We start from the raw sequence: 14541 nt of genomic DNA on the forward strand, positions 1-14541 counted from the left end.
TATTTCTTGGAGGCTTTGTTCATTTCTTTTTCCTTTTTTTTCTCTAGACTTCTCTTCTCGCTTCATTTCATTCATTTGATCTTCAATCATTGATATTCTTTCTTCCAGTTGATCGAGTCAGTTACTGAAGCTTGTGCATTTGTCACATATTTCTCGTGTCATGGTTTTTATCTCTGTCAGTTTGTTTATGGCCTTCTCTGCATTGATTATTCTAGTTATCCAGTCTTCCATTCTTTTTTCAAGATTTTTAGTTTCTTTGCACTGGGTACATAGTTTCTCCTTTAGCTCTGAGAAGTTTCATTGACTGAAGCCTTCTCCTCTCAACTCATCAAAGTCATTCTCTGTCCAGCTTTGATCCGTTGCTGGCAATGAGCTGCGTTCCTTTGGAGGGGGAGATGCGCTCTGATTTTTTGAATTTCTAGCTTTTCTGCCCTGCTTTTTCCCCATCTTTGTGGTTTTATCCGCCTTTGGTCTTTGATGCTGGTGATGTACTGATGGGGTTTTGGTGCGGGTGTCCTTTCTGTTTGTTAGTTTTCCTTCTAACAGTCAGGACCCTCAGCTGTAGGTCTGTTGGAGATTGCTTGAGGTCCACTCCAGACCCTGTTTGCCTGGGTATCAGCAGCAGAGGCTGCAGAAGATAGAATATTGCTGAATAGGGAGTGCTGCTGTCTGATTCTTGCTCTGAAAGCTTCGTCTCAGGGGTGTACCCCACCATGTGAGGTGTCGATTTGCACCTAGTGGGGGATGTCTCCCAGTTAGGCTACTTGGGTCAGGGACCCACTTGAGCAGGCAGTCTATCCATTCTCAGATCTCAACCTCTGTGCTGGGAGATCCACTGCTCTCTTCAAAGCTGTCAGACAGCTGTCAGACTCCACCCCGAAGTGGAGAGTACAGAGACAGGCAGGCCTCCTTGAGCTGAGGTGGGCTCCACCCAGTTCAAGCTTCCCCCAGGCTTTGTTTACCTACTTAAGCCTCAGCAATGGCGGGTGCCCCTTCCCCAGTCTTGCTGCCACTTTGCAGTTAGATCTCAGACTGCTGTGCTAGCAATGAGGGAGGCTCCGTGGGCATGGGACCTTCTGGGCCAGGTGTGGGATATAATCTCCTGGTGTGCCGTTTGCTAAGACCCTTGGTAAAGCACAGTATTAGGGTGGGAGTTACCCGATTTTCCAGGTGTTGTGTGTCTCAGTTTCCCTTGGCTAGGAAAAGGGATTACCTTCCCCCTTGCACTTCCTAGGTGAGGTGATGCCTTGCCCTGTTTCAGCTCTCGCTGGTCAGGCTGCACCAGCTGACCAGCACCGATTGTCTGGTACTCCCCAGTGAGATGAACCCGGTACCTCAGTTGAAAATGCAGAAATCGCCCGTCTTATGTGTCGCTCGCACTGGGAGCTGGAGGCTGGAACTGTTCCTATTGGGCCATCTTGCTCCCCTCCTCATTCAAGACTTTTAATGATAACCTCTTCAATTATTTGAATGCCACAATTGACAAGAAAGCCTTTGCCCAAGTAGGAAGGACAATTACTGGGAATTATTTATTGCTTTTTCCTAAGTTGAGAGAAATTTTTTTCTTATCATTAACTAGAATTCAGATAATTAAGTCTCTTTAAATTATACTATAAGGGTACAGTGTTTCTTTATGTCAACAGTTCTTCATTTTATTTCTTTGACAAAAGTAATGAAGGGTTTTGTGATCATGTGAATTGATTTGGAATCTGATCAAATGTTTTTAGTATCAGGTATTTCAAAATAATGGGCATTTCTGTAGACCTACCTACATGGATGCCGCTCTACCAGTCTTAATTATTTTTCTTTAGTGCTTAAACACTGACTTCCTTAGGATTATAAAATTGATCATGTCTCACAGTTTTTGACACCATAATGTAGTTGAAATTTTGCTTTGAACCCATACATTTTACACGTACATGTTAGTATATGCCATGATCTAAATATTAGTGTCCCTCCAAAATGTATGTTAAAATTATAGTCCCCAGGTGATGGTGTTAGTAGATAGTGCCTTTGAGGGGGATGATGAGATTTGGAGGGCTGGTTGGGTTTAGCACCCTTATGAAAGAGACCTCTGAGAGCTAGCTAGTCCCTTCTGTCATGTGAGATTACAGTTAGAAGGCACCATCTCTAAGAAAATAGGTCCTCACCAGGCACTGAATCTGCCTCAATCTTGGCCATCCCAGCTTGCAGAACTGTGAGAAATAAATGTTTGTTGTTTATGTGCTACACAGTCTATGATATTTTTGTTATAGCAGCCTGAACTAAGATCGTATGCTTTTCACAGGCTCTTGCAGCGGTCTGTTGCATTCACTCAGGTGCTCAAAAATGTCATTTAAGAGGCCATTTTTGATACCAATAACCTCTGCTTTAACCAATCTTCAAAATGAGACCCCTTCACCAAAAGTAATAACAACAACAACAATGATAATAATGATGCATTGTTCACAGATTCTTGCAAAACTCTTTGGACAGCCAATGCATGTCAATTTGAAATTGCAACAGGAAATTTAAAAGTTTCCACTTTTGAATAATATTGTTTGAAGATGACAGGTCAGATGACCAGAGATGAACTTCATCTAGATCATTAAATCAAACAAGCTTCCACTGCACACCAGGAGAACTGATGTTAGTAACAGCACTTGATGTGTAACGCGAGTCTGAATCTCTCAAAAGAAATTCTTGGGACAGGCATGGTGGCTCATTACCTGTAATCCCAACACTTTGGGAGGTTGCAGTGGGAGGATCACTTGAAGCCAAGGGCTTGAGACCAGCTTGGGCCACATAGTGAGACCCATCTCTACAAAAAATGCAAAAAATTAGCTGAGTGTGATGACTCACCTGTATGTGCAGCTACTCGGAAGGCTGAGTTGGGAGGATCGCCTGAGCCTGGGAGGTTGAGGCTGCTGCAATGGGCCGTGATTGAACCATTGCATCTCAGCCTGGGCGACAGTGCAAGACCAGATCGCTAAAATAAAAATAAAAATAAAATAACTTCTTTTGTCAAAAATGACATTCTGATTCCATATTTTTCACAAAGCAAGAAGCAAGTGGGATCATAGCATCTTGGATTTTATTAGATTTGCTATTCTGATAACATCACTTAATGAGGAATACAGTTCTGTAGGCTGTGTTTTACCTAGAGACCTTCTCTGCAAATACAACAATGGATTTCTTGATTCCAAGGCTCTTCAGATTGAATTTTGCTATAAATTGTTTATACCTTTTTACCATCATTGGTATCCAAAACTTTTAGTTTTTTTCTCTATTATATATTCCAAAGTGTTTGTGTAAGCTTTGACCACTGCATTCCCAGCAGCTTGTCTGGTGTACGATAGATACTGTAGTGCTGCCACGCAGGTTGGTTCTTTAGGGTGACACAGCTGTCCCCAGTGCTGGCACATAGGCTGCCCAGCTCACAGCTGTGACCTTCACAGAGAACTGCCTGACCAAGGTGACACCCCTCCCATGGGTCCTCCTGTGGCTAATGGCTGGCTGCCATGGCCACAGGAAAGCCCAGTCCCATTGCATCAGTTGAGGACAACTTAAGACACCTCTAATGCCAGAGCTCCCCAGAGAATCAACCGAGGCCTCAGCTACTGCCATCCTATAGAACAACTTCTCCTTCTGCCCAGTCCTGGTCTCCCCACTTCCTGGCAGATGTCTCTAATGAGTCCTAATGAAACTTAAACTCCAAACTGTTCATGCCCAGAGTCTATGACTGGGGCAAACAATTGAAGACAGGTAATTTTTTTTTTGTACCATAAATAATGTTCAAAGCATTGATTTTGAGGGATTCAAACTCATGCCATACACCAAGTGCCGTTACTCACATCAGCACTTATCAATCTTCAGTGGAAGCTTGTTTGATGTAATAATCTTCTAGACTGGGTGTCTCTGGGTCATTTGACCTGTCATCCATGCATCTTCTAACGGTATTATTCGAAAGTGGTACTTTTCTTATTTCCTGTGCTTCATTGGTCCCAAACATGTTGCTGACAGTTTCTAATGCACCCTGGCAAAATGAGCGATTCTGCAATTGCAGGAGGAATTTTGGCTTTGACTGTTAAATGCAGGACATTGTAACTAGCTTCTTGTATTCAGTCTGATACAGTTGTGGCCCACTCATAAATACTCCCGCTTCTTACTGTGTAACTGTAGACCATTTTCTCAGTTCTGATCTTTTTCTGTGTGAGATCAATGCTTTAGGGAAAGATGTGGCATAATTTGCCTGACATCATTGCATCTTCTGATTCCTTTTTCATTAAATACCACATTGAGACAGAAGAAGACAGGATTATTGGAAAATGCAAATCTGAGTTTGAGATCATTTTCATTATAATTTCCTGAGTAGCAACTTTTTTTACTACTCTACTTGGTGCACTTGATGACTTTCTTTAATTAAAAAACGTTTCTTATTATGATGGGAAAATATCTCCATAAATATGCAGTAGTATTAAAAATATCAACATAAGTAATTTTACTAAACATGAATGTATTTAAATATAAAGGTATATAAAGTGGCCTGTAGGTCTTAATGGCTTCAAAAATTAACTTTTCAAAAAGTTTTGATTGCATACAACCTCAAGAATGTTTCAAAATAAACCAAGTTGAAAAATTCAAAAACCAAAGCTTGCATTAAGCAAAATAAGCAACATTGACATTCCTTTTTATTTGATTGGACAATTAAAGTTCTGAAAAACTCATGAATATAAATGTCAGTGATGTCATCTCTGATCCAAAATATTTTGAAAAGTCAGTTATTTGAAGCTATAAAACCCTACAGTCCTCTTTACTGAGTTGATTTGATTGTGTAACTTACTGTAACATTTTTAAAAATGTGTAAAAACAGTAATTTATTTTGAGATTCCATCAAAAATCAGATCTTGCTGAATTTACATCATCACTAGCCAGGAACAAAGGGAAGGGGGTAGCGGGGAAGAAAATTTTAAAAATCGTTTTTATTTTAATAAGGAACACCTAATACCAGATAATAATTGTAAACATAATGATACATTTCACTTAGTCACATAGGTAAAAATACTAGTAAATTAATTGAATAAGAAGTGCCCCCACATGCTGAGCATGTTACTGAACCAAACTGGGTTCGTTTGCCCCTGCATGAGAGGAAGATGCTGAAGCACTGGGTTTTTGCAGCAAGAAAGCTTTATTGCAAGTCAGCTGGCGAGGAGCAGGAGGAAAGACTCAAATCCATCTCCCCATGCTGGGGGCTGTGCCGGGCTTTATAAGCATAAAATAATGAGGCGTGATCTGATTGGATCTTGCAGTGGGGTAATACCAGAGCTCGATCTGATTGGATCCTGGCTCCAGCTTTGCAGTGTCCATTTCTTAATTTAGTCCCTGCTCTTCTGCCTGAGCACTTAGGTTCCCCCACTGTGGTTGCACACTTGGTTCATCTGGGTGTGCTCAGGGTACATGGCCTTCAACATGGGGGTCCGTGGCAAGTGAAAAACAACTCACAACCTACTTACACACAAGTCGAACCACATTGTGAAGCGGCATCATTGTCTAGGATAATACCCAAAGTTTGTTGTCTCACACTGAGGAAATCAAGGATGCAGACACACAAGGAGTGAGGTTAAAAGTGGAGGTTTAATAGGCGAAAGACAGAAGAGCTCTCTCCTGCAGAGGGGTCCAGAGTGGGTTTTTCCAGTCTGCCACAAAATGCAAAGGATTTTACAGATGAGCTAGAGGAGGCAATTTCTGATTTACATAGGGCATGAAAGATTGGTCAGACCAGGTGTGCCATTTGCATAAGGCACAAAAACCTGGTTAGGACTAGATGTACCATTTGCATAGCATGCAAAAATCTAGCCACCCCCACCCTAATCTTTTATTATGCAGATGGGTTATCTCCCTGGCTGGTGCCTTGTTGCCTGTGCTTTTACTGTACACATGGTGACAAAGAAAAGGGAAGATGGAGCCTCCATGTTGAACGTGTCTGGCCCTCAGGTAGCCCTTTTCTGTTGGCACAGCTGCCAGCATTCACCCGTGGAAGCTTCTAGCTTGCTTATCTGTGTCTGCAGCTCAATTTTTCAGGCTGCCCTTTGTTAGAAAAGAAATTATTTGGGAGCTGCTTTTTATTAAAAGGGAAGCCTTGCCAGAGACTGTTTTACCCTCACTATCTGCCTAAATAATTTCTTTATAGCCCCTGTATCAGTTGGTCCTGTGCCTGGTACAGACAAATTCACAGATGAGAAGCAACCTGCAAGTGAAATAAAACAGCTTGATAAGAGGGGTCTGTGGAGGTGTCAGGGAAGTGGAGTGTGGTTCAGCCACCCTGTGCCTCCCTGCAGCAGATCCTCTCAAGAGAGTTACCAGATTCAGAAAGTTTACAGGAACCACATGCTTAGTTTTGTTTTACTTTTCTTTTTTATTTTTATTTTTATTTTGGAGTACTTTCAGATTCATAGAACAATTGAGTAGAAAGTTCAAAGAATTTTGATGTACTCCCTGCCCAACATGTACAAAGCCTCTCCCATTATCAGCATCCCCCACCAGAGTGGTACATTTCTTATGATCAGTGAACCTAACTTGATACATCATTACGCAAAATCCATAGTTTACATTAGGGTTCACACTTGGCACTGTGCATTCTATGGGCTTTGAGAAGCATATGGTGACGTGTATCCCCCATTATAGCCTACAGAAGTGTTTCCTTGCCCTCAAAACCCCTGTGCTCCTCCTGTTCACCCCTCCTGACTGCCAACCCCCAGCAGCCACTGGCCTTTCTACTGTCTCCATAGTTTGACCTTTTCCAAAATGCCATATATAGTTGGAATCACACAACACATGGCTTTCCACAATGACTTCTTTCACTGAGTAATGTGCAATGCATGTGTATAGTGAAAACACAGCATATGTATAGTGAAAACAGCATGAAATGTAATTTCAACAGTTGCAATTTTTTTTTTCTTTTTTTAGAAGGAGTCTCACTTTGTCACCAGGCTGGAGTGCAGTGATGCAATCTCGGCTCACTGCAACCTCCATCTCCCAGGTTCAAGTGATACTCCTGCCTCAACCTCCTGAGTAGCTGGGACTACAGGTGTGCGTCACCATGCCCAGCTAATTTTTGTGTTTTTAGTAGAGATAGGGTTTCACCATGTTGGCCAGGATGGTCTCTATCTCTTGACCTCATGATCCACCCACTGCAACCTCCCAAAGTGCTGGGATTACAGGCGTGAGCCACCGCGCCCAGCTGACAGTTGCAAATTTTTGAATGGCTGTAAACAGTGGTTTATGGCTATGAAAACTAACAGACATCAGTGTCTCTGGGCCCCTGTGTAACCCGTCCGAGGCACAGTGAGAGACCACTGCACTGTCCTGCCTCCTTCCCTACCCACTCCCGGCAATCCCCTCTTCAGGTAGAAGAAACCGCTACTCTCTGATCCAGGTTTCACACATTTCCATGACAAATAAAACCCCTAGTGCCTGAAACTGCTCTTCTGGTTTCTCCTTTCACCTGTGATTATTCCCAGAGTGTCGGGGGCTTCAGGACAGAACACCTTGTCATTGGCTATGAGCATCAAGACAGAGTCGAATGAGCCTGCTCAGGCGGGTGCTCAGGTGGGGGGAATTGTCCAGTGAAAAGATATTTTTCTGCTCAATGAAAACCAGAAAGGAGCATAACACCTGTCACGTTACCAGCCTGCCTCCAGGCCTGCCACTGGAGGCACAGCAAGAGCCTAATGCTAATCATCTAGGGAAGAAGTGTCCCTTGAGGCTTAGTCTGAGCCCCAGGAGGCCACGCTGCACACCAGAAACCCCTTTTGCCTTCACTATTCTGCAGGATAGTTGGACTAAGCCCTTGTCTTTGTCTTAAGAAGGGGCAGGGTTATGTAACCCTCAATAATTAAGACCTTTCCAGCCATAACCACTCTTTTATTTTCAACACTGTCAAGAAGGATTTGCTGGCTGTAACTCTTTCTCACTTGAGGGCATTTTTAATTCCATTGTCCACAAATTCGTGAGTCATTTCTGATGGCAATAATCAAGACAAAGAGAAGCCGAAGACCTGGGAATAAAAGCAAGCTTGGTGATTTTTTGAATTAAACTTAAGGTATTGAGAGAGAGGAAACTGAGGCTTTAAAACCTCCCTTGGCCTGTGACTGGGAAAGGAGAGTGTGTGCCCACAGGTCAGGCTCCAAATCAGACACCAGGGGACCCAGGTAGAGTGAGTGTCACAGTCAGGGACTCAGGTAGAGTGTGTGTCACAGCCAGGGGCCCAAGTAGAGTGAGCGTCACAGTCATGGACCCAGGTAGAGTGAGCGTCACAGCCAGGGGCCCAGGTAGAGTGAGTGTCACAGCCAGGGACCCAGATAGAGTGAGTGTCACAGCCAGGGGCTGAGGTAGAGTGAGTGTCACAGCCAGGGACCCAGGTAGAGTGTCACAGCCAGTGACCCAGATAGACTGAGTGTCACAGCCAGTGGCCCAGATAGAGTGAGTGTCACAGCCAGGGGCTGAGGTAGAGTGAGTGTCACAGCCAGGGACCCAGATAGAGTGAGTGTCACAGCCAGGGACCCAGATAGAGTGAGTGTCACAGCCAGGGACCCACATAGAGTGAGTGTCACAGCCAGGGACCCAGGTAGAGTGAGTGTCACAACCCGGGGCCCAGGTAGAGTGAGTGTCACAGCCAGGGCTCTGGGGTAGAGTGAGTGTGAGAGCTCGTGATTTGAGGTAGCCCACATAATGAGAAGCGAGGGGAAAATGCCTTGGTAAATGGGTGAACTCAGTTAGGAGTTTGTTTCTCTGTAACCATGGTATACCCCGCAGAGGCACTGCCTCCAGGATACTGGACCAGAACTTGGTGTGAGGATTGTGCTGCAGCCAATCAAAGGTACAGAGGTCCTCTTGAATCTGCAGGGGACAGCTACTTATTTAAATTATGCAAATTTTTTTCTTGCATATGATCCGTGTAGCCTTATTTTAGAGAATTTAACAACATTTGATATTCGGTATTCTGGCATTCCAGAGTCAGTAATTGGGCTTCGTGAAACCCCGGAGCCAAACCTACCGAGAATGAGATGCCTTCCTCAACCCCACAGGTTGTGGGTTCTAAGAGAAAACGTCATAACAAATGTTGGTCTTTTCCCAGTAGCTCCTGATGTTTATTCTTTCTTTTCCCTTTTCTTCCTTTTTCTCCTTTCTCCTCTTTTGTTTTCTTTTCTTTCTTTCAGCAGAGATTGTTCTAGTCATCTATTGCTGCCTGACTGACTATCCCAAAACTTGGAGATTAAAAGCAACATCTGTTTATATGTCATGATTTTGCGGGTCAGGAGTTGGAGCAGGGCTCGGATATGTGACTGTCTGTGCCTCTCATTCAGTTGGGAAGATGGTTTGGTGCACATGTTGGCGCCGTGGCTAGGAAGGCGGGAAGGCTGGCTCCCTGGGCTGTCCACTGGGGCAGCTGCCCCTGGCCTCACCAGCCTGCAGCCTCAGGATCCCTACACTCCTATGGCTGCTCAGGGCTCCCGGCAAGCAGCAGAAGCTGCTGGTTTCTTAGGACCTGGGTCATATTATATTGGTCAAGCAGTCTCAGAGCCTACATTGAAGGGTTTCAGACACAGACAACACACCTTCATGGGAAAAGTATCAAAGAATATGCAGCATTTTGCTTTGCTTTATTTTTTTAGGAACGGGGCCTTACTCTGTTGCTTGGAGTGCAGTGGCAGGATCATAGCTCACCATAACCTCAAACTCCTGGGCTTAAACCATCCTCCCACCTCAGCCTCCCAAGTAGCTAGGACTACAGGTGCACGCCACCATGCCTGGCTGATTTTTTACTTTTGTAGAGACAGAGTCTCACCCTGTTGCCCAGGCTGGTCTCAAACTCCTGGTCTCAAGCGATCCTCCCACACCAGACTCCCAAAGTGTAAGGATTACAGGCATCAGTCACCATGCCCTGCCTGCAGCATGTTTGAAAAGTGAGATTTATTGTGGTTTCATAATTTACATACAGTAAAACTCACCCTTTCTAGTGTACAGTTATATATACATTTTCACAAACATCTTTAGCCCATATTCACCAGCATAATGGAGATATGACTATTTCTGTCACCTCCCTCAAAAGTCTTTGTGCTTTTATATTCACCCCTTTACCCCTGCCCCAGCGCTTGGCAAACACTGCTGTTTTCTCTTATTCTATCTTTGCCTAGTTCAGAACGTCATATAAATACAGCGTGCAGTGTGCAGTCTTCGGAATCTGGCTTCCTTCCCTTAGTGTCATGCATTTGAGATTCACCTGTGTTCATGTGTATGAGTATTTTGTCCTCTTCTACTACTGAGCAGCGTCCCATTCCATGGACACACTACAGTTTGTTTCCTATCCATTAGTTTAAAAACATTTAGGATGTTTGCAATTTGGGGTGATTATTAAAGCTGCTATGAATATCACATTTAGTTAGTTAGTTAGTTAGTTAGTTAGTTAGTTAGAGACAGGGTCTCACTCCATTGCCCAGGCTGGAGTGCAGTGGTGTAATCACAGCTCAGTGCAGCCTCAACCTCCTGAGCTCTAGTGATCCCCCCACCTCAGCCTCCCAAGTAGCTGGGACTATAGGTGTGCAGCGTCACGCCCAGCTACTTTTTTCATTTTTATTTTTTTGTAGAGATGGGGTCTAGCTCTGTTACCCAGACTGGTTTCAACCTCCTGGGCTCAAGCGATCCTCCCACCTCGGCCTCCCAATATGCTGGGATTACAAGTGTGAGTCACTATGCCCCGCTTCATATAGATTTTTTATGTGAACTTTTACATCTCTTGTGCACAGTTACTCAGGGGCAGGATTGTCGGGTCACGTGGCTCGCGCATGCTTAACTTCGTAAGAAACCACCAAACGGTCCCACCAGGTGGCCGTGCCACGGGCATCCTCATCTCATACCACAAGGGTCTCGGGCACTCCACATCTTCACCGACACAAGTTGTTACTGCTGTTGGTTTGTGTTGTTTGAGTCCTTCGAACAGGGGTCCAGGGCATCCCATCACGGTAAATGGGATGGTGAGACTCTCTTCGCTCACAGATTTCCCGTCGTTCTTTTGGCTTTGGTGAAGTAACTATTCTTTTTGTGCACATTTTTGGTTTTCTTATAGTTGAATTTTGAAAATTCTTTATATTTTCTGAATAGTAAGTTTTTGTTCTTTTCCTTTTTTTTTTTAAGAGACAAAGTCTTACTTGGTTGCTCACTGCAGCCTCACACTCCTGGGCTCAAGGGATCCTCCTGCCTCAGCCTCCCGAGTAGCAGGGACTATAGGCACGCACTACCACACCCAGCTAATTTTTTTTTTAATTTTGTAATTCTTTGTCTCACTGTGTTGCCCAGGCTGGCCTCAAGCGATCCTCCTGTCTCAACCTCCCAAAGTTCTAGCATTCCAGCTATGAGCCATGAGCCACAACTCCCGGCCTGGATAAACATGCTTTATTGGATATCTGTCTTACACTTATTGTCTCCTAGTCTGTGGCCTGTCTTTTCATGTTCTTAACAGATGTCTATCATGAAGTCAGTTTTATTTCTTTTTCTTTTATGGATTATGTCCTTGATATTGTATCTCAGAAATGTTTGCCTAACCAGGTGTCACAACTATTTTTCCTAAAGTATTATAATTATAGGTTTACCTTTATGCCTCTGATCCATTTTGAGTTAGGTTTTATAAATGGTATGAGGTATAGATCCAGGTTTTGTCTTATTTTGTGAATGAATATCTAATATTTCCAGAACCATTTGTTGAAATCACTGTCTTTTCTTTGTGCTTTTATTGAAAACCAGTGATACATGTGTAATTTCTTGCGTGTCTTCTCTGTCACTGATCAATATGTCCACCCCTTCTCCAGTAACACACCCTGTTTTAATTACTATTGATTTCTAGTTTTGAAATCATACAGTAAAGGTTGTCCAATTTTTTTTCAGACTTGCTTTGACTATTCTTACCTTGTTTTACCATATAAATTTTAGAATCACCTTTTCAATGTCTAAGAAATATCTAGCTGTGGTTTTGGTTTTTTTTTTTTTTTTTTTTTGAGACCAGTCTTGCTCTGTCACCCAGGCTGGAGTGCGGTGTAGCTGTGATTTTGATTGGGATTGCATTCACTATATTGATCAGCTGGGGGAGAATTGACCTCTTTACTGCGTTTTCTTCCAATGGATTCATGTGATATGATTCTCTATTGACTTAGTATTTAGTTTCCTTCATGTTTTGTAGTTTTCAGTGCACAGATATTGCACATCGTTTGTTAAACATATCTATTTTATGTTTTTAGAGCTGAAATAAGATATTAGCTATAGGCGTTTTATAGGTGCCCTTTTTAAAATTTAGAATGTTCCTTTAAATTCCTGCTTTGCTGAGAGGGTTTTTTTTTCGTTTTTAAAAAAATCACAATTGGTTATTAAATTTTGCCAAATGCTTTTCCTAAATCTATTAAGATGTTCATATGTTTTTCTTCTTTATTCTGTTGATGTGATGAATTACTTCGATTGCTATTCACATCTTGAGCCAGTCTTGCATGTATAAGATACACCTCACTTGATCAGGCCAGATTATGACTGTTAAATATTGTCGAATTTTATTTTCTAATTATTTTCTTGAGGATTTTTTGAACTTGAGTTCATGAGGGATATTGGTCTATAGTTTTCCTTCAGTGGCTTTTTCTGATTTTGGTATCAGGGTAATGCTTTAGAATTGGTTTAATTTATTCCTCAAATGCTTGGTGGAATTCACCCACGAAATACACGTAGTTCTCGCCTTTGTTCCTCTGGGTGCTATGTGTCTGCAGCTCCCAAAGCTTCCGTCCTCTCTCGTAGCCCACATTCAGCCTTCAGCCATTCACTGAGGATTTGGGGTGAATTTCAGAATTTCCATTGTCTCCTCCTCCCGCGCTCTGTGACGGGTGAGTGGGACCCATCCTGACCCCTCGGAGAGGCCCATCTTTCCTTGCGTTTCCGACCACTTGGCTGGTATGCAACCTAAGCTGTCTTATGGACTCAGGAAAAGTGATTGTTCTGTACTTTGTTCAGCTTTTCTTGTTCTTAGGTGAATGTGACGTTCTTTCCAATGCTTAGCATCCCAGGCACAGCAAGCCCTGTGTCCATTTTTAACCCACGCATTTTACAGGATGGCAAGTAGGGCAGTTTCCCGGTGACTTAGAGAGGGGGCTGAGGGGCATCACGCCGTGGCCAGCAGCGGATGGGGACAGAGGGCCCTCCTACATGCCTGGGAAGAGAAGACTTGAGGGGCTTGGCCAAGTGTATGTTTGTCTCATCTCTGCCTGAGACAGGCTTTTGGGGAAGGAAGCTGAGAAGAGTGTAGCGATTTTCACCAGGACCGCATGGGATCCCATGTGTTCTGGCCAAGAAGACCCTTGTTTTTGTTTCTCTGCTTGGATCCATAGGATCCGTTAGGCTTCTATGCCTCACTTTTAGAACAAGCACCTGAAGAGCCAGGACTTTCCTTCCACCCAGTAGAAGCCTTGATGGTGCAGCCAAAGGCTTGGCCCCTCTCTGCAGGCCAGCGGGTTTCCCATCCTGAAGATGCTAGCCAGGCCCACTGCCCTTTCTGAAAGGCCTTCAGTTCCCCTGTTGCCTTCTGTATGCGTGATTAGCTGTGCTGCTGGGCATGGTAGGAAATCCCAGAGAGACCCGTGCACTGTCAGCACCCCGCTTCCCCCCGCCTCTCATCCAGCCGTGCTCCCCGTGCACCCATCCTCACCAGCCTCCTTGGCAACACTTTGCCTTTTCCCACGGCTCTCCCAGCGGAGAGTGCCCTTCTCAAGACCTTACCCCTCACAGGCCACCCTTCCTCCCAAACACAGTCCAGATGAGGCCCTCCAGCCCTCCCAGGCCAGAGGCAGGGACCTGCCCTCCACCAGTTTACTGCTCTGCAGAGCATCTGCCTCTTACAGTTACACAAGTGTGTCCACTAGAAAGGGCATGCCTCGAAGGCAGTCATTTGGCGGGTATACAATTGGGTTCAGTAGCTGTTCTGTAAAAGAGAGAAACCATGGATAATCAAAAAATGATTGTCCCCATTGACAGACAAAAAGAAATATCGCCTCCAACAGTGTATATGGGAGGAAGGTGATGATTTTATTTGCTTGTTTTTTTTGTTTGTTTGTTTATTTTTGGGTTTTTTTTTCCATGTAAGGAACAATTCAGCTTGAAACATAGTGGTATATATTGAGGAAGGATTTCTAGATGAAACCTTGCCTTGATCTCAAATATCTGTTCATTGAAACAGAAATTAGAGAAAGCTTTGCTTGTGTCCGCCTTGGAACCACAGGAAAGGCCCATCTGTGGAATGAGAGGATGGTCTAGTCCACTTTTCTGCCTCTGCCTTAAAGAATTCGGCAAGAGAAAATGAAAAATAGCCCAATTCTCTTTCTTGGTAATGCCACTGTAAGCTTCCCAAAACATTCATCACACTTCCTTAGTCTCAGTGCAGTAATTGCCTGTGAGCGTGATGGCAGCTAAGGGTTTCCTTTCCGTCTCTCCTCCCCATGGTGCCTCCTGCCATTTGTTCTGCTGTTGTCAATGACC

General features: G+C 43.9%; 1 protein-coding gene across 4 annotated transcripts in view; it reads left to right on the forward strand.

Moving 5' to 3' along the window:
• The window catches only part of SDK1 (sidekick cell adhesion molecule 1), a 964538-nt gene that overhangs the window by 741500 nt on the left and 208497 nt on the right, over positions 1 to 14541 (forward strand). The gene's annotated exons all lie outside the window — the stretch shown is intronic.

This window comes from Macaca mulatta, chromosome 3 (assembly GCF_049350105.2).
Source record: "Macaca mulatta isolate MMU2019108-1 chromosome 3, T2T-MMU8v2.0, whole genome shotgun sequence".
Classification (NCBI taxonomy): domain Eukaryota; kingdom Metazoa; phylum Chordata; class Mammalia; order Primates; family Cercopithecidae; genus Macaca; species Macaca mulatta.